The sequence below is a fragment of the Schistocerca serialis genome, chromosome 8 (assembly GCF_023864345.2).
Source record: "Schistocerca serialis cubense isolate TAMUIC-IGC-003099 chromosome 8, iqSchSeri2.2, whole genome shotgun sequence".
Taxonomy (NCBI): domain Eukaryota; kingdom Metazoa; phylum Arthropoda; class Insecta; order Orthoptera; family Acrididae; genus Schistocerca; species Schistocerca serialis.
In genome coordinates this window covers 547,471,184-547,490,625 of record NC_064645.1, presented here as the reverse complement: position 1 = coordinate 547,490,625, position 19,442 = coordinate 547,471,184, and positions in this window count along the sequence as shown.

The following is a 19,442-nucleotide window of genomic DNA, read 5'->3' as shown; positions in this document are numbered from 1 at the left end:
CAGTCATTGGTTGTTTTCATGAGAATCGACAACGGAGTTGGACATGGAGTTAAGAGAGGGTGGACGGCAGATGCACATAGGGATAAGAAGTAGATCGACAAAGGGGGAGAAGTAGATTGACAAGGAGGGGGAGGAGCTGAGGGACAGATGGGCGAGAAGAGGTGAGCAGGCAGCGAGTGTTGAGTAGGTGGACGAAGAAAAATGGTGGAGTAGATGGACCGAGGGGGGCGGGGGGGGGGGGGGAGGGAGGAGCAGGTGGCCACGGAACAGGGGTGCAGTAAGTGGACTGAGAGAAGTTGTGGAGGTTATGAATAAAGAGGAGGAGCGGGGGGAGGGAAGGAGTATATGATATGAGAGAAGCGGAAGCGGTAGATGGACTAATAAAAGACTAGAATGAATACATACCTGCACAACGACAGGCACCTAGTATTCCGAACAAAACAAAGTGATCCTCTTTCGTGGTGGATGAATTAATATGAAGAATGTTTGGGCGGCAGGGTTTGAGCCGAGGCGCTGCTGGCTACGCCACAAGCTGAGCAGGCATCAGGCAGCATTGGAGCGCTGCGCGGTATTTGCTGTGTGCTGCAGTGCTGCGGCGCCGTGCTGAGTGCGCAGGGAGGCCGGCAGTTGGTGGGCCGATATTGGCGGGCCGTGCTTTATGCCGGCGCTGTTGGGGTCCGGCGGGAACCCGCGGTCTCTGCTTATTGCTCCGGCGACAGCTAAAGCGGGGCGCTTTTACTCGCGGCTGTAAATAACGTCTGTAGTCGGCGCCAGGCGACGTGGCGGCGGAGTGGCGAGCGAACGAGCATAGCGCAGCTGCCACCGTCTGGCAGCATAGCAAACCACCCCGGCCTGTTGCAAGCAACTGACAGTTTGATACTCGAGGCATTAAGAAAGAGAGGCCAAAGGACATCAATAAAATGCGTGGTTTCACGGCGGTGTCTACGAGGGCGTGCTGAAAAGTAGTATCCCCGAATTTTTTTTCTGTCCTCAAGATCAGTTGTGTTACTTGTCATGTTTATTTCTCGGCCCACTTTTCCGCTTCGCTGACGCAAGTTACAACCTCCTGCCGCTAGAGAGCTCAGAACTGCAGCGGGTGACACGGCGGTGTGTAACGTAACAATGTTGGTGTACTGCGATACCCTCAGAAAACGGAAAGTATGAATTCGAAGAGTCCGTCCGCAGATGGAACACCATCTCCGTCAGCAAGAAAATGCCAGATACACCCGAGCGTTGCGACATCTGCAACAATCCGACGCCTTGTCTTCACTGTTACCGACCATCCTCCACACAGTCCCGACTCGGGCCCATCCGATTTTCGTCTGCTCCTAAAACTTGGGGAACAACTTCGACGAGTTCATTTTGACAGTGAAGAAGTGCTGCAAGCGGCGTGACTCCCTCCACAACGAAGACATTCTAGTGATGGTCTCAACAAACTCGTCTGTCGTTGGGAGATACGTGGTCTTTGCCACAGTAGCTATCGTGAGCCACAAGAAGAAAAAAGATGTAGGATGTGCATAAGCTTTCATTTAAAAAGCTTTTAGAGTTTTCATATAAAAAAATTTGGAGGCATTACTTATTAGCACTCCCCTATAGCATTTTTTGAATAGTTGTTGTTCGTTTGTTTGTCTTCCATACTTTCCTATATCGTGGATCCGATGGCTATGAATCTTTGGTGAGCTGTGCACGTGCTCACAAATGTTTCTGTAGGAGTAAGAGCCACCTACCATCCGTAGGAGTATGCGTGATACGGTGGCGACATGAAGCTTAGCTCAAGAACGTCTGGAGGAATTTAAAACTAATTCTGTATGTACTTGACTTATGTAGAAATATTGTGGTGGTAAACCCTCCAGCCATCCCTACGGGTGTGTGGGTAGCGGTCAGAAGATATGACATAGAAGTATTCGATGATGACCCATGTAAGTATCAAATCGATAATTTTTAAGGTAGCTCCGCTTACTGACGTCATGACAAGCTTTCAATTCTACAGTTGAAGCACACGGGGATGGAAAGACAGTGACACATCGGCATAAAGATCTGTAACGCCTGAAGAAATTTTTGCCGAAACTGGTACATCGATCACTTGCTACATGGAAAAAATTTATTAGGACGTTCCTACAGCTGATGGTTCTGGGATGAAAAGGCGCGACATAAAAGCATTACTTACGATTTACTGGAGCAATTTGAACCAAATTTGGTATACACGTGACCATCCATGACAAGAAGATTGCGGGACTGCATTGATACCATTGGTCATCACTTTGAACATCTTCTGTAAATGGACATTAGTGCCACCTTTGTGACCTTCGCTGACCTTCAAAAACCTTTCTATAACACATCATTGGATTCGTCTCGATAGCTGCTATCAGAAAAAAAGTACCAAAGTATAGCATCCCATTTAAAAAAACAAAGTTGACCTTCATATCTCTGAAGCGACCCCACCTAACAGCAAAAAAACAACGTCATATTATTGCCCCCGTTGTCCCATGCAACTTTTGTCCCACAAACTTTTCAGCTCCTATCATACTTCCGGAGTTATTCTTGGTGGCAATAGTTAGTGACTCACCCTGTATAGCCAAACGACTCTACTGCTGATGGTTTAGAGGACCTATGACACAGCTATTCTGTGTGTTTTGCATACAGTCCGGTGCGGGCTACACATTCCAGTTCAGGGGTGGTCTACTTTTTGTACTGTCGAATGCAATTCTCAGAAATTACTTCCTCAGTTAAGGCCTATGTTTGATACTGGTGGAGTTCTGTAGTTTATTCGGTTTAGATTACGGTATCTTCTGCAACAACAATAAATTAGAAGTCGCGTACGAGTCCAAAGTAAGTGCCAACAACAAACACTTACTTTAAAAAAATGAAGAATAAGCAGTAAGGTTACCAGTTTTCCATTACACTTGCGATATTATGTGCCGAAACTAATTATTCATGAAGCCTTGCCTAGAATAAGTGGCATATTTAGCTCTCTCAATAAATCTCCAAAACAATCGAAAATACGCTGTGGCACAAGAAAAGCTGACATATTTTTACAATCAGTAAAAATTGTACCTCTAGTTATATTTCGTTTATATTTCGCTCCAAAGTATTTTGTTGCATGGAAATGTCGGTAGAGGTGATGTTGCTGCAATATCGCTGATCCCTTGTTTCGCAGTTAGCGTTTCCCCATGGCTGATCCTGGATAGCTTTAAATGGCTCTGAGCACTATGCGAGTTAACTTCTGAGGTCATCAGTCGCCTAGAACTCAGAACTAATGAAACCTAACTAACCTAAGGACATCACACACATCAATACCCGAGGCAGGATTCGAACCTGCGGCCGTAGCGGTCGCTTGGTTCCAGATTGTAGCGCCTAGAACCGCATTGCCACTCCGGCTGGCTGAGCCTGGACGTTCAGTATCGTGTAAAGGCAGTTCTCCTCTATGCTTCACTGAACAGTGTCACAGCAACGTGACGAAGGTTTAGGGCAATATTCCATACGCGCTGGACTCCATCAAAGAACACAGTTCTCAGATCAACGGCAAAATTTGAGGAATAAGGCGCATTGTCGGAAGGGAAACGACCTCAGACACCGACTGATTTTCCGCAGGACTACGGGTCGCCAGTCAACGAAGTTGAAACAAGCCACTCGGGCGGACAGCAAGGAAAATAAAGATATCTCGTCGTTCTGTACAAAGAATCTTGCCGAGTGATATGAAACTCTTCCCTTACGAAATGACTGTGTTACAGAAGCTGACTGAGCAGAACAATTAACAGAGGACTGCAGTATTCATTGTGGGCCGAAGCAAAAGGTGAAATAATGTTAAACACACGGTTCTCAGACGAAGCTTACTTTCATTTCAGTGGAACAGTAATCAAACAAAATGTTCGATTTTCGGTTAGAGAAAAACTGCAAAATGTTCTTGAAAAAACTGCCCATGGTAAAAGAATGACTGTGGGCAGCTCTATCCACTGATGACCTAACTCAGTTTTCAATACTCAGTTTTCAACGAAAATGTCAATGCTGAGGGAGACAAGACATTGTCGGAAAATGACTTTGTGCATCTTCCTGCCACTAATCTTCCAAAGAACACACAGTAGTATACAGAAGACGGTGGACCCTATGATGGCTAATGCTGTACTGTATTTTTTACAGGAAATATTCGCGAATTGTATGATGATGTCCCTTTGTTACCTGCAGCCCCATCATAGGGGATTCTTTTGGCCTCCTGCAAGTCCATATTTAAACCCATGTTTTTGTTTTTTGTTTTTGACGGGATATTAGAAAGAGAAACTGTTGTTCCCTCAGACACCACAGATGGCGAGATGCAGTAGCCAACGTTTAGAATACGTCATCAAATGTTTAGCACCATGTTTATACAGATAGCTTTATAGTATTAGGAGGACCAGAAATAATTTCGTTTTTGCTCATGTCAATATTCGTTGTAACACCTCACCCATCACGTATCTGGTTTTGGCATGTGTTCACCCCAGCTAATTGACTAACAGATCAACAGAGTGCAAAACTGCCGCAATATTGGATAACGCAAAGAAAGTAATAAGGCCCTGTGACTCCTGATTGAACTGCAGCGGCAGTGTTGCCATTAATTGATTCAGAATTGATCCCTTTTAATTAAAAAGGGGTGCACATTGATGTTTTATTCAGCTATTGAACACCAGATGCAAATGTTGAACACAAAATTAATTAAGAAAGTGACTTGGGATTTCAACTACTTGATTGAAAACAGATGCAGTCGATTAGCACAAATTTATTTTAACTCACAACCTTCAATCATCACATTACATGACTCTCCTGACAGGCAGTGGAAATAAATTGCGTTAACGTGGAGTAAAGCGCGATAAATCAAAATTAATTCCTGTTGACTGACCCAGATGTAATGCGAAGTGCGAGAAGAATTCTACAATACACGGCCCACAAAACACTCGTGGAAACTTTGCCAATGTGATCCAACAAATTAATCAGTGGCCTAACTCAAGCTGGAGCAGGAGCAATATCACCAAATTCAGCGTGGCAGGGCGTCATCATTGTGCGGACCTCAGCCGGCCTCGTGGTGCTGCAAGGCTGTGCTCGTCTATACACTCCTAGCTATCTTTCTCAGTACATAGCTGAATGAAAACTTTCTATCTCCAAGATCAATCGTTCCGTTTGCTAAGTCCTAAACTGCAGAGATGATCACTCTCTCTCAGGCAAGCTGGGTAAAGAACACCACGTCCGAACTCTAGGCAAGCTGGGAACAGAAAAAAAAAACCTGTACGGAGATGTCTACAAGTCCACTCTTCGCCTCGATTTCCCCTCCAGCAAAATCACTTACTCCAATTGCAGCGCAAGCGGCGTTAATTATGCGTCGCTTCGCAGTGCCGACCAATGCCTGCTCTGGTAAGTGAACAAATTCCCACAAAAATTCCCTTTCTCTCAACTTCTGCCATTTAGGTCCTCCCAGGCCACCAATCAAGGTTAGCATCTGCATAAAACACCAATTTTTCCGAAATTCTGACTCCCAGGAGAGTACTTCAAATTCCTTGGTCCTACATTCCCATCAGAGGCCGGCGTATTTCATTCTGTCGCTCTTCACCTGATTACTTCAGATTCTGCAACGAGAAGTTGCTATACTCACGAAAATGCATATTTCAGCCTCTGTTGACCGTTCCACCATAGCTTTGCATGGCTTTCTAGCATTTTTCACTGAAAATGGGACGACGACATTTATCAACAGGCGTACAAGTTCTCTGTCTGCTTCCTGGTACACCAGCATGGGGTCAACCACATCTCACTGTCACTCATCTTAAGGCAGCTGGAGGCTGCACCCCATTACCGCTTTCTCAGAGCTTGAGCTGCCCTAAGCTGACTATTGTCGTTTCCCTTCGCCGCTCCCCAGCTGCGCGCTGCCACCCGGCTGAGGTCAACTCTAAATTCTTCTCTGAGATACACTAGCTTGCAGTAAATCGACGCATTTCCACAAAGTTTGCATGTCGCGTGAATTACTTTAAAACCATCACCCAACATTAATTGTTCCAATACGTTCATACTGTACCCTCTACAAGATGCATTGTGACTTGTCAGTCATTTTTGTTCAGCCCTACTGTTCGCTCAATGTGAGTTCGGTAATCTTTAATGACTTCATGTAAGGGGCATAGTTCTTGCCATATAACATGACACCACAGATGGCGAGATGCACTGGCCTACACTTAGAATAGGGAATTAGATTAGGAAAAGGAGTTTTGCTATTTGGGGAGCAAAATAATTGATGATGGTCGAAGTAGAGAAGATATAAAATGTAGACTGGCAATGGCAAGGGAAGCGTTTCTGAAGAAGAGAAATTTGTTAACATCGAGTATAGATTTAAGCGTAAGGAAGTCGTTTCTGAAAGTATTTGTATGGAGTGTAGCCATGTATGGAAGTGAAACATGGATGATAAATAGTTTGTACAAGAAGAGAATAGAAGCTTTCGAAATGTGGTGCTACAGAAGAATGCTGAAGATTAGATGAGTAGATCACATAACTAATGAGGAGGTATTGAATAGAATTGGGGAGGAGTTTGTGGCACAACTTGAATAGAAGAAGGGATCAGTTGGTAGGACATGTTCTGAGGCATCAAGGGATCACCAATTTAGTATTGGAGGGCAGTGTAGAGGGTAAAAATTGTAGAGGGAGACCAAGAGATGAATACACTAAGCAGATTCAGAAGGATGTAGGTTGCAGTATGTACTGGGAGATGAAGCAGCTTGCACAGGATAGAGTAGTATGGAGAGCTGCATCAAACCAGTCTCAGGACTGAAGACCACAACAACTACAACATCAAATGTTTAGCACCATGTTCATACAGATAACTCTATAGTATTAGGAGGACCGGAAATAATTTCGTTTTTGCTCATGTCAAAATACGTTTGTTGTTTATCAGCTCATTGTGCACTTCAGAGTTGTGTGAAAGGCTTTTTAATATTAAAGTGACTTGTTTGTTCCCAAATAATTACTTCTTTTTCATTTATGGTTGAATGACCAGCCAATACTAGAAGAGGTACATATTTGGCATTGTATGCTTTTCTAGTTTCGTTAGAGAAGTAACGCAACAGTTGCTACCAAAAACATTTGTGATGCTTATCCAAGTGCATTCGTAAATACCAAAGATGGTTTTCTAAGATCAAATAAGAGTCAGTCGTTTAGTCTAGCGAATGTATCCCAAGTGATAAATTTTAGAGCAGTGTAGGTAGAGACAGTTATCAGACAGCCTGCTTGGCAATGTTGGTACCGCAAATGCTGTATCCGGCCACTGTTCTCTCACATTTCAGGGCATTTTTCTTTTATGGCATTTTTTGCGACAGGTTTCAACGTCAACATTAACAAACTCTATATCACTGTAACTGTCTTCTCAAGAGCTATCGAGTGTTAGAAGAAGTATACGCTTATACTAAAAAAGATCGCACTTGCTTCAATATCCTCGTTGATATCTGCGCTAAAAAAATTAAGCAAAGAATATCATACATGACCCAGACGCAGTACATACGGTGATATCCAAATTGCTTCGGCTTATTAGGTCTATAAAAGCTAACAGCTGTGATCACGTTAGTTTATTTACACTGAGGTTCCACCGTAGATCATCTTTGAAAGTAGTGTCTTCTAGTGTTTGGTACATAGATGATTGAGTCATTTCACGGTATTGATATTAGACCGTGCACTCAAAATAAGGGGCAGAGTTGGGCAATTGATTAATAATTTTACTTAGGAAATGTAAACTTTGTAATATAAAGTTTTTTTAAATCTGCAATAAATATATAAGCAGGAACAACGTTTATCATTTAGTAGGATTAGTTGCCTTCATCATTCATTTATTTTTAGAATGTAATTTATAGAATTAATAGCTCCTAAGATCTGCTTCAAGGGGTAGTCAGACAGGGCCAAATCTTCATTTTAGGGTTTATCTTCTGTTGGACACATTCATTTTACACCCGCCTGGAGTAGCATCTTGGAGTGTGAATAATGTAAATGTCGTGCGACTAGGGCCTCCCATCGGGTAGACCGTTTGCCGGGTGCAACTTTCGATTTGACGCCACTTCGGCGACTTGCACGTCGATGGGGATGAAATGATGATGATTAGGACAACACAACACCCAGTCTCTGAGCGGAGAACCGGCGCAGCCGAGAATAGAACCCGGGACCTTAGGATTAACATTCTGTCGCGCTGACCATTCAGCTAACGGAGGTGGACACATGTGTGAATATTCCAGGGAGTGAGATCAGGTGAACGTGCAGGCCAAGCATTTGGAAACGTTCGGCGATAATTCGATTGTTTCCAAATGTGTTTCGGAGAAGCAGGTGAACTTCATGAGCGATGTGCGATGGGACCCCAGCTTGCATGAATGCTGTTGAGTTCAATGCGTCTCTCTGCTGTAGAGTGGGTATGACATGCTGTCGAAGCATGTCGTAATAACGCTGGCCGGTCACACTACACGTCTTTGGTTCTTGAGCACCAACCTGTTCAAAAGAGAACGGGCCAATGATGACCGTAGCCACACCATACGGAGACACGTTCACAATACAGAGGAACTTGCAAATTGATTGGTAATTCTGTGTGTTCACCTCACCCGTCAAAGAAAAATGAGCTTCGTCTGTACATAGCACGGCCCAGTGCTAGTGCAAAGTGCGCTGCGACTGGTCAGGTGTGTGAGACCTTGAATCACGATGACTGATTACGTGACCTGGTGGCCATAGTTGGAACTGGACAGTGGCGCGGTGACGCATGGAAATCATGCTCTCCATACTATGGACATTAATGCTGCCAAGTTTGGTACTCATACGGTAATTATTTTCCGTGTTATAACGTGTTAAATACAGAAAGTTTAATTATAACCATCCGGTATGATAGTTTCGCTAGTTGACGTTATAATATTGCTTGCGGGGTTAAACAGCTTTTCCTGCTTTGTGTCGCGCGAATTATAAATTATGTTTATTAGCTTTTAGACTACGTCTGAAGAAAATGACTGACTGCAGTCAGCCAGTTGCAGCTGACGCTGTTGTGGCACCCGTTTGAACTTATGCCCTGTTCTTAACTGTTTCCAAGGAAATGCAGGTGACAGTAAATGAACATTATAATATAATGTTTTGTTTAATTGTGTACGTTCCCTCACAAAAAATATTAAAAAAATGGCTCTGAGCACTGTGGGACTTAACAGCTGATGTCATCAGTCCCCTAGAACTTAGAACTACTTAAACCTAACTAATCTAAGGACATCACACACTTCCATGCCCGAGGCAGGATTCGAACCTGCGACCGTAGCGGTCGCGCGGTTCCAGACTGAAGCGCCTAGAACGGCTCGGCCACTCTGGCTGGCAAAATATATTCAAAAAGTCCGTCAACTGCACAACATTTTGAAACTATTGTACGAGTAGAAAGCTGTAGTGTTGGTGAACTGACCTCATTCGTAATGTCCGTTACTTGATCACGCGCATGTGAAATAGGAGCGAAAAATACCTCCTTTGTGTCCGCTCTGCGCTTGTAGACTTCGTCCTTAAGCCAACACCACAAGCAAAAATCTAATGGAGTAAGATAGGTTGATCTCCGTGGCCAAGAAATGACTCCACGGCGCCCAATACAACTCCCAGGAAGCGTTTCGGTGAGGTACTGTGTCACAGGCCGTACAGAATGTGCAGGATCTCCGTCGTGCTGGAATTATACACGTCGTCGTCTTGCCAAAGGAATTTCCTCCAAGTGTTCTGGTAATACGTTTTGATGGAAACCAAGACGCGGTATTCCATTAAGACGGTTAAGTAAAATAACTGGACACGTGAGTCGGTCGTAGTAAAACCGCGCCGTACGTACACTGAGAAACGCCGTTGAAAATTTGTGAAGATTTTGCCTGCATGAAGGACAAGCAACTGATGCTCGTTATTTTCGAACAGCTTTACGTCGGATATGGTAAAGGATAGGGCATATGTTCATTTGAAGTTTTTGGTTCAGAATTACCAGTACTGTCACAGCCAGCAGCATGGATGTATCTTTCCTCCTGACCCGCTCTCTACTTGTTACTCAATCTCTGCCTTTGCCGTATGGCTGCAGAAAAACATCAGCTAGAATTGTGTCTTAAGTCAAGGAATTTTGTGCCTTGATTTAAATTCGTGATGTGGAGTTATATCTTTTCTATGCTATTTAGTGTGAGGCTGTCAGTTCATTCCTACAACGTTAGATTATTCCATGTACTGGTTGGTGTATCTAGTATATTAGCACTCGTAACTCCCGGTACCGTGGAGCCATATCGTATCCTATGCTAGCTAATGTAAGGCGGCCACTTCTTTTTTTATATGCCAGATTACCCCATGTACCTGTTGATGTAGCTCATCTATTAAGGATATCGTTTATTTCTTCATTTTTCACAAGTGACTGGTCCAGGAGTGTGATGTAGCTTCGAGAAGGACTCGAGGGGCAAATATGTATTTGAAGTGTGGGTAGTTGAAGGTCCTAGGTGGTCCTGAAGAAGAGATTATGACTGGTCCAGCAGTCTGATGTAGCTTCGAGAAGGACTCGAGGGGCAAATATGTATTTGAAGTGTGGGGTAGTTGAAGGTCCTAGGTGGTCCTGAAGGAGAGATTATGACTGGTCCACCAGTCTGATGTAGCTTCGAGAAGGACTCGAGGGTCAAATATGAATTTGAAGTGTGGGTAGTTACGGGTCCTAGGTGGTCCTGAAGGAGAGATTATGTGGATCCAAAGCATTTTAATCTATTGAGCCCATACCTAACGCACTGCTGATTGAATCTATTCTGTATTTTCGACGTAAACATGTATGGAACTTTTGTGACCTGGGAGTCTTTCGCGACGGCAAACGTGGCGCCTGCCCCTGGCGCCACCTGACGTCACCGGTGCTGCCACGGGCAATAGCTCCGCCAGCTGCCCGGATCGATTTGATTGGCTGCTGATGATGTCATCGTGCCTATATAAACTGAAAACCGAGAACGTTTTTTTTCATGTACGGAACCTGATCAAAGTGTAAAAAGATAACAGCAACCCAAACCATCGCCCAGCCGTCAGGAGAAATAGTACCATAATTTTTCTCCACGGCACCTGACGTAAGCGAACATGTAACTCAGATTCGGTTGGTGCTCGATCGCTTGAAGCCCATCGGTCTATAACGACGGAATAAAAGTAAGAATGTAAAACATTATAATGCTGCAAAATTACTTCCTCCGCTGCTAAGGCCTCACGACTAATAACGACGGAGCGACGTAGCTGTTCCAAGAGTGCTGGGTAAGCACAGAGTAGCAGACTGCTACTGACGTCAACAAGCTTTGTAACCACCACTGTTTATAATCGTCCTGTCACCAATCTCTTTTGTATTCTAATCCGCACTGCAAAAGGGACAGAGGCCATATTTTCCACAGCTGTTCGAACAAAATTCATTTGCTTCTGTAATTAGGTTATTCATGTACAGAAACTGTATCCATACATCCGCAGATATTATTTGTTGCTTCAATATGTCTACATAATTGTGCATTTGACGAAAATTTAAATATTATTTCCGTGAAGGACGACATACATCTTCTATATCTTCATCTACATGATTACTCTGCAATTCACAATTAAGTGACTGGCGGAGGATTCACTGAGCCACCTACAACCTATTTCTCTACCTCCACTCCCGAACAGCGAGATTTGACTTCTCTTATTATATTATTATTATCGTTTCTGCCTATGAAGGTGGACAACAGCAAAATATTTTCACGCTCAGAGGTGAAATCGGTGATTGAAATTTCCAGAGAAGTTAAGCACCTTTGTTTTAATGATTGTCACACTAATTCGTGTATGGTATCCGTGGCACTTTATCCTCTATTTCGCGATAATGCAGAACGAATTACACTTCTTTGGACTTTTCGATGTCCTCCGTGAATCCTACCTCATGCGGAACCCACACCGCATAGCAGTACTCCATAAGAGGGCGGACAATCGTTGTGTATGTAAGTACTCTCTTTAGTAGACCTGTTGCAGTTAAGTGTTCTGTCAAGAAGACGCAGTCTTTGGTTTGCTTTTCCCACAACATTATCTGTGTGATCGTTTCGACTTAAGTTGTTTGTAATTGTAATCGCCAAGCATTAGTTGAATTGTCAGCCTTTAGAATTGTGCGATTTATCATGGTACCGAAATTTAGCGGATTCGTTTTAGTACTCATGTGGATGACTTCAGACTTTCAGTATTTAGAATCAGTTGCCACTTTTTGCACCGTACACCTGTCTTGTCCAAATTATTTTGCAGTTGTTTTTGATCATCTGATAACTTTACTAGACTGTCAATGACAACATAATCTTGAAATAATCTAAGAGAATTGCTCAGATTTATGTGCAATCATTTACGTAGATCAGGGACAACAGAGGGCCTATAACACCTCCTTGGGGAACGGCAGATATTACCTCTGCTTTATTCTACGAATATCCGTCAGTTATTATAAACTTAATTTGATATCGCGTGGCGACAGCACTTGTTTGTCTACAACAGCGATTGCTGAGTGAAGCAACCGGTGTTTTACGTATTTATTTGTTTACTTTCATCCCGTCATCTTAAACTGATGATCTTTAAGCGCACAGCTAAACATATGAACCATACATGCGTTCATTTGGTGCAGTAGGGCAGACATTTGTGCACTCTATGCTCTGACGGCTGGACAGCGATCTGGGTCACCATGTTACTGTCACCCTTTGATCAAGTCCCTCACAAGTTACGACGCAGAAGTCCTCTTCGAAAGCTGTTGCCAAAGAACAAAAATGTATATAATTCCGTAAAAAACTCGTTCCATAATTCGCTAGGTATAAAAGTAAAAAATGATTTTCGCCAGGAAATTACTTCGCTGTCCACTTTCACTTAGCAAAAACTACGTCTTGATTACATTCACTTTTCATAGATACAGTTGAGGTAAACAGTCTTAGCTGAAAAAGTAGGAAAACGCCAAACATCTATGCTAGTTTACGGTTGGGGGAGTCAAGACTGAATTAAATTCATCGGAATTTTAAGTGAATGAAATCAATGGAGATGAAATTAATGAAGGTGCAGTGACGTGACGTATCGGTGAAAACGATTCACAAATGAACAGGAAATTTAATGAATATATTTGAGAAACGGAAGCCAATACTTGAACCCGTAGGCATGAGCAACAGATTCAGTATCGAATACCGCTTCGGCTCACACTTTCATTTGTTTCTGCATTCCCATTTCATCGCAAATTAAGAAACCGCTAACGTCATTTCACGTTCTAGATTACACATCATGTTAATTACTTTATAAACAATCTTCAGTCAAAGTAAAACCCAGCTTGTAAATTTTGGTGAGTATTAATATTCATCATAGCCACAGGGGCGCAATCTTTTTATAAAACTTTCCATTACGAAATAACATATTTATCGTTTATTGGATATGGTGAATACAACGAAAAAGGTATTACTCTCTCATAAATATATATACTTCCGGAAAATCTCTCACTTTATATCCATCTTCTTGATTTGCAGCTCCTTGTATTGGCGGTGTTTCCAGTTAGAATTTTGGGTTATGAGGTCCGCCAGTTATGTCAAACCACAATCACACTGTGTTCTGGTGTAGTGAAAAGTGTTTTACTACATTATTTGTTATAGTTACGTATGCATCACAACATCTCAGCATGATGTGGAGAATGGAAGTACTTGCCACACGAAAACATGACAAGCTACCTGTAGTAATTAACACCAAAGTGATCCAGAAAATTCATGCACACCAAATGTAAAGAATAAATAAAAACGAAAACCCACTGATGATGGCACACTGGTGCCGAAACACGTTTGGGTACTGAGAAAAACGGTGTTGTGCATAACTGGCGGCCCTCACATCAAAAAACTCTCACTTTATGTTAAATATCTATTAAATAACAGGAATAATCACCTCCCACAACCATCTTTGAAACATTTGATTCTATGCAATGTAATTACCTTCCACGTACACCCTTCCAGTATTTTACTTCATATGGTGTAAGTATAATTACCATTCATATTTACTTTTCAAGCATTTTTATTCATACAGCATAAATATAATCGCGTTTCGCATCCATGTTCAAGCGTCATACTTCATAAAATATAACTGTAATCACCCTTCTTCACCTCCACCTGTTTGCCTCGATAGCTGAGTGGTCAGCACGATGGAATGCCATGCAGAGGGACCCGGTTTCGATTCCCGCCCGGCTGGGTCGGGGATTTTGTCCGCTCAGAGACTGGGTGTTGTGTTGTCTTCATCATCATTTCATCCCCATCGACAAGTCGCCGTAGTGGCGTCAACTCAAAAGACTTGTACCAGGTAACCGGTCTACCCGACGGAAGGCCCTAGCTACACGACTTTTCATTTGAACTACACCTTACATCACGCACATTGCGCATTAATACATTACAGCTGTCGATAGTGACTCATACCATGTACGACTCATAAAAAAATATTCCTCGTCATTTTGATGTTCAGTTTAGGTACCACTGCAGTATTTTTCTCCCACGCCATAGTTTAATGCAAATCAGCATTGGTCTCTTTACGGAATAGAGGTTAATTTACATGATAAATGTCATATATTCATTTCTTTACATTTGAAATGAATAATTTATTGTTATTCCTGATCATACTGTACTATCTGCTATTATTTAACGAAGCAGTTGTAAATAATCCAACTGAACGTCGGTGACAGCAAGGAGCGTAACAGTATGAACGATAAGCTCCGATTATAATGAAACTCAAGTTTCTCGCAGCCATTTTAAAGTACAGATGCTTTAATAAACACCGTGCTACCAGATCAGCTGTAATTGGATTGCACTACATAGCGATCTGCTCTCGTGATATCGTTTGTGTTTCGAGGTTTTTTCAGCGCCTGCCCTCGGCAGAATTAAAACTACTGCAAATATGTGCTGGCCTGGGGTTTCATGTGTATTTGTCCTGCGTAAGATAACTTCTTTCGAGATATAATTGTATCGTTTCGCCGTTGCGTTGCAACTGATTCATGTATTTTTTTTCTAGCTGCCGGCTAGTGAATACCATGAGTCTTCAATAACTTGAAAGGTCGAAAAGTGATTCATTGTACCCACATTTACAACACTGAATGTTGAGCGATCTGCTCTCGTGACATCGTTTGTGTTTCGAGTTTTTTAAGCGCCTGCGCTCGGCAGCATTAAAACAACTGCAAAAATGTGCTGGCCTGGGGCTTCATGTGTATTTGTCCTGCTTAACATAACTTCTTTCGAGATATAATTGTATCTTTCCGCCCCTCCGTTGCAACTGATTCATGTAAATTTTTTCTAGTGACGGGCTAGTGAACACCATTAGTCTTCAATAACTTGAAAGGTCGAAAAGTGATTCATTGTACCCACATTTACAACTCTGAATGTTGTGTATTTCTTAACTTGATGTTACACAATGCAGCTCAAAATCTCACATTGTACTGCACCCTAGCGTGATTTTTTGCGTGTATTTTATACATTTGCAGACATCAGAAATATCGTTACATATAGTAATTTCGTTAATTACAATAACAGAAGTTGCTCAATTTACAGAAAATGCTATCAATTGGCGGTTACAATTAAAATAGTTGAAATAAGAGGGCTATCCACAAAGTACATTACGTTTTCGTTTGTGTCCGTTAGTGGCGGGGCTAGCGCGGCCATCTTGGTGTCATGGCATTCCGCCGTTCAGTCGGCATCCTGCCGTGCTAGTGAGAGGTTCGTGCTGTACTCCGTTGAGTTACTGTGACAGTTTGAAATGTCAGCGTTAATTGAAAATGCCGCGAAGTGTAAGTGCGTGCAGTAATAAGGTTTCTGACTGCAAAAAACTGTGAAGTGTATGGGGACAACATAATCACTGAAGGTGGAGTGCGTCAATGGGTCATAAAATTTAAAAATGGCCGAACTGACTTTCACGACGAAGAGCGAAGTGGAAGTCCCAGCATAGTAACTGCCGAACTTGTCGAAAAAGTCGATGCCGCGGTCCGCGGAAACCATAATTTCAGAATAACGGAACTCTCTATGAGTTTTCCACAAATTTCACGAAGTTTGTTGCACGAAATCATTACCGAAAAGCTCGGTTACCACAAGTTTTGTGCAAGATGGATACCAAAAATATTGACAGAGATTCACAAAAATCAGCGAATGGCTGCAGCGTTAACGTTTTTGGACGCTTACGAGAAAGATGGCGACTCATTACTCGATCGCATCGTTACTGGTGACTAAACATGGGTTAAGCATGTGAACTGTGAGGCAAAATTGCAGTCAATGCAGTGGGGGCACACAAATTCCCCCCAAAAACCCAAGAAATGCATGCAGACAATGTCGGCAAGGAAGGTGATGGCGACTGTCTTTTGGGACAGAAAAGGTGTGATTTTTGTGGATTTCCTGCAAAGAGGCACTACAATAAACTCTGAAAGGTATTGCCAAACTCTGCACAACCTCAGAAGAGCAATACAAAACAAGCGCAGGAGAAAGTTGGGCTCAAAGATCTTGCTGATTCACGACAACGCCCGGGCCCACACGGCAAATGCCAGTCGTGAAGTTCTCGAATCTTTTAAGTGGGAGTTGTTTCCTCATCCGCCGTACAGTCCCGACCTGGCACCGAGCGACTTCCACTTATTCCCAGCAATGAAGAAGTGGTTGGCTATGCAGCGTTTTGATGACGACGCACAGCTTCAAGAAGAGGTAACCACGTGGTTGAAGGCGCAGGCGGCCAAATTTTACGACGAAGGAATTTCTAAGCTCGTCCATCGCTACGATAAGTGCCTTAATTCAAATGGCAACTATGTAGAGAAGTAGTATTTAAGTGTGGCTTTCATCTGTATATAATAAAAAAAATTTCCAATACTTTATTTATTTTTAATTCCAAAACGTAATGTACTTTGTGGATAGCCCTCGTAGCATACAACGTCAAACACAAATCTGTCGTTTTCATGGAAAAATAACTCAAATGATTCAAGTGAACAATGCTGATTACATTTTTGTTAATTGCACTTAAACTACATCATCCCAAGGATTTCCTTCAAATATGAGTACATAACTTTTTAGTGTAGAGGTAATTTCAAGATATGATCCAGCAGCCTAAATAAACTGATCACTTTCCCAATTTAGTACGTTATTGTTAATTACATTAATTACGAAGTAATTAGGTGTCGTTATGTTAAGCAGTAATTAGCAAATTGACAGTATGACAAACAGAGTTGATACAGGTTTCTAACATTATAAAATGAGGTATATTTGGTGCTTTTTTGTTATCCACTTGTTTGTAAAGGAATATATATACAAGGCAACGTCCAGACTAGCTGACTCATCTTTGCTAAGTCCAAACTCTAAGGGCAGAAATCTGGAATTTGGAGAGGGTGTTGATCATATATTGTAGGAGTCGCTTAAAAAGGGATTTTCCGGAATTCCACTCCAGGGATGAAATAGGGGATGAGGGTTTTTTTGAAAGTATGTCGCTATTAAGGCAAGACCTATGTAAAGTGGCATTTCGTCCCTCGGTCAGAAATAAAGAAATACGTGTTTCATCATTTGTTGGAAATTTAGCCCCTATGGGGGTGAAATAGTGGGTGAGAGGTTTATGAAAATAAGTGATTATTAATGGGCAACTTAAATATTTTTAGAGGTACGTCTATGAAAATTGGTATTTGACTTCTTGGTTACAAATAAAAAAAACCGTATTTTAGTGTTTTTGGAAATTCAACTTCTAAGGGGGTGAAGTGGGAAATGAAAGTTTTTATCGGAATATTTCATTTTTGAAGCTAGATCTAAGAGAACTGGTGTTTGGCTTCTCTGCTAGAAATTAAAACATACGGGTTTCACTGTTACATATAAAGATATGCGTGCTAGAGGACGAAAGTTTTTGTGTAAATATCACCATAAGAACGCAAAAGACTTGATTAACGAAAACCATGGATTCCAGCTACCAGAATCGCTTTTTAGTCACAAGTACATCCAGAAAAGATCATGATCCTGTGCCCTAATTAGCGTGAAACATGAAAAAGCTATCTCAATTTGTAATCAACATAAACATTTAAGAAAAAGCAATCTGTGCAGAGAGTACAGTATACGCGAGTGAAGCAGCGGGCGCTAAAATAGTTGCAGTTAAACGAATCGACGATACATGTCCGTGCCAATGACTGGATATACGAATATTTCTTTAAAGTCAGTACCCCCATTAGACTGTTTTTCACTTGCAGTGTGACATTTACACGGTCATGATTTCGGCTTTAAAGTGCCATTATCAAGTGTTTTAATGTTATACAGTGCCTAAGATGGCACTATGCCATGGCAGCAGTATGCCATCTTAGGCACTGTATAAAACACTTGATAATGGCACTTTAAAGCCGAAATCATGATCGTGTAAATGTCACACTGCAAGTGAAAAACAGTCTAATGGGGGTACTGACTTGAAAGAAATATTTTATGACTGTGGCCCCACATTATGAAAAAATTACCAGCCAATACTTTCTCATAAAGTTATTACAAAACAAATTGCAGAGCTCAAAAGACGAAATCACATATGCGGGCCCTATCTAATGACGTAATAGTTAATCCAGTGATCCAAATTAATTTCGAAATGGTATAAAGACGCGCTGTTATGTCTCAGACTCGAAACCTGATCTTCCGCTTAAAGCCCGTATTACACGAATCACCTAACGTGTACATGTCAGCTACAGACGTCCTGCCACCTAGCGACAGAACGGGTAAACCTGAGATTTCAGCAGACGGGGGGAAATAGGAACCGTTCTTTTCCGCCGTGGATCCACGCATGCGCAACAGAACATGTCTATGTGCAACTATGCAGGATGCGGCATTTCGAGTGGGCATTCTTCTTGTTATTTTATTTTCCCGCGTGGTCAGCAGACGAGAAATGCAAGCGTTCTTGAGAACACTTTCGGCTATTGCGCGAGATATTCTTCGCTTTGTAGATACAGTATTAATACAATTGAAATTTCGCTTTTTCATATTGCACTAGAGAAAAGCTGCATATTTAATGATAGCTTCTTATTGTAGAAATATGTTGTTGTTGCGCTACGGTCACAGGTTCGAATCCTGCCTCGGGCATGGATGTGTGTGATGTCCTTAGGTTAGTTAGTTTTAAGTAATTCTAAGTTCTAGGGGACTGATGACCTCAGACGTTAAGTCCCATAGTGCTCAGAGCCATTTGTTATTGTTGTTGTTGTGGTGGTCTTCAGTCCTGAGACTGGTTTGATGCAGCTCTCCATGCTACTCCATCCTGTGCAAACCTCTTCATCTCCCAGTACCTACTGCAGCATACATCTTTCTGATCTGCTTAGTGTATTCAACTCTTGGTCTCCCTCTACGATTTTTACCCTCCACGCTGCCCTCCAGTACTAAATTGGTGATCCCTTGCTGCCTCAGAACATGTCCTACCAATCGATCCCTTCTTCTAGTCAAGCTGTGCCACAAACTCCTCTTCTCCCAATTCTATTCAAT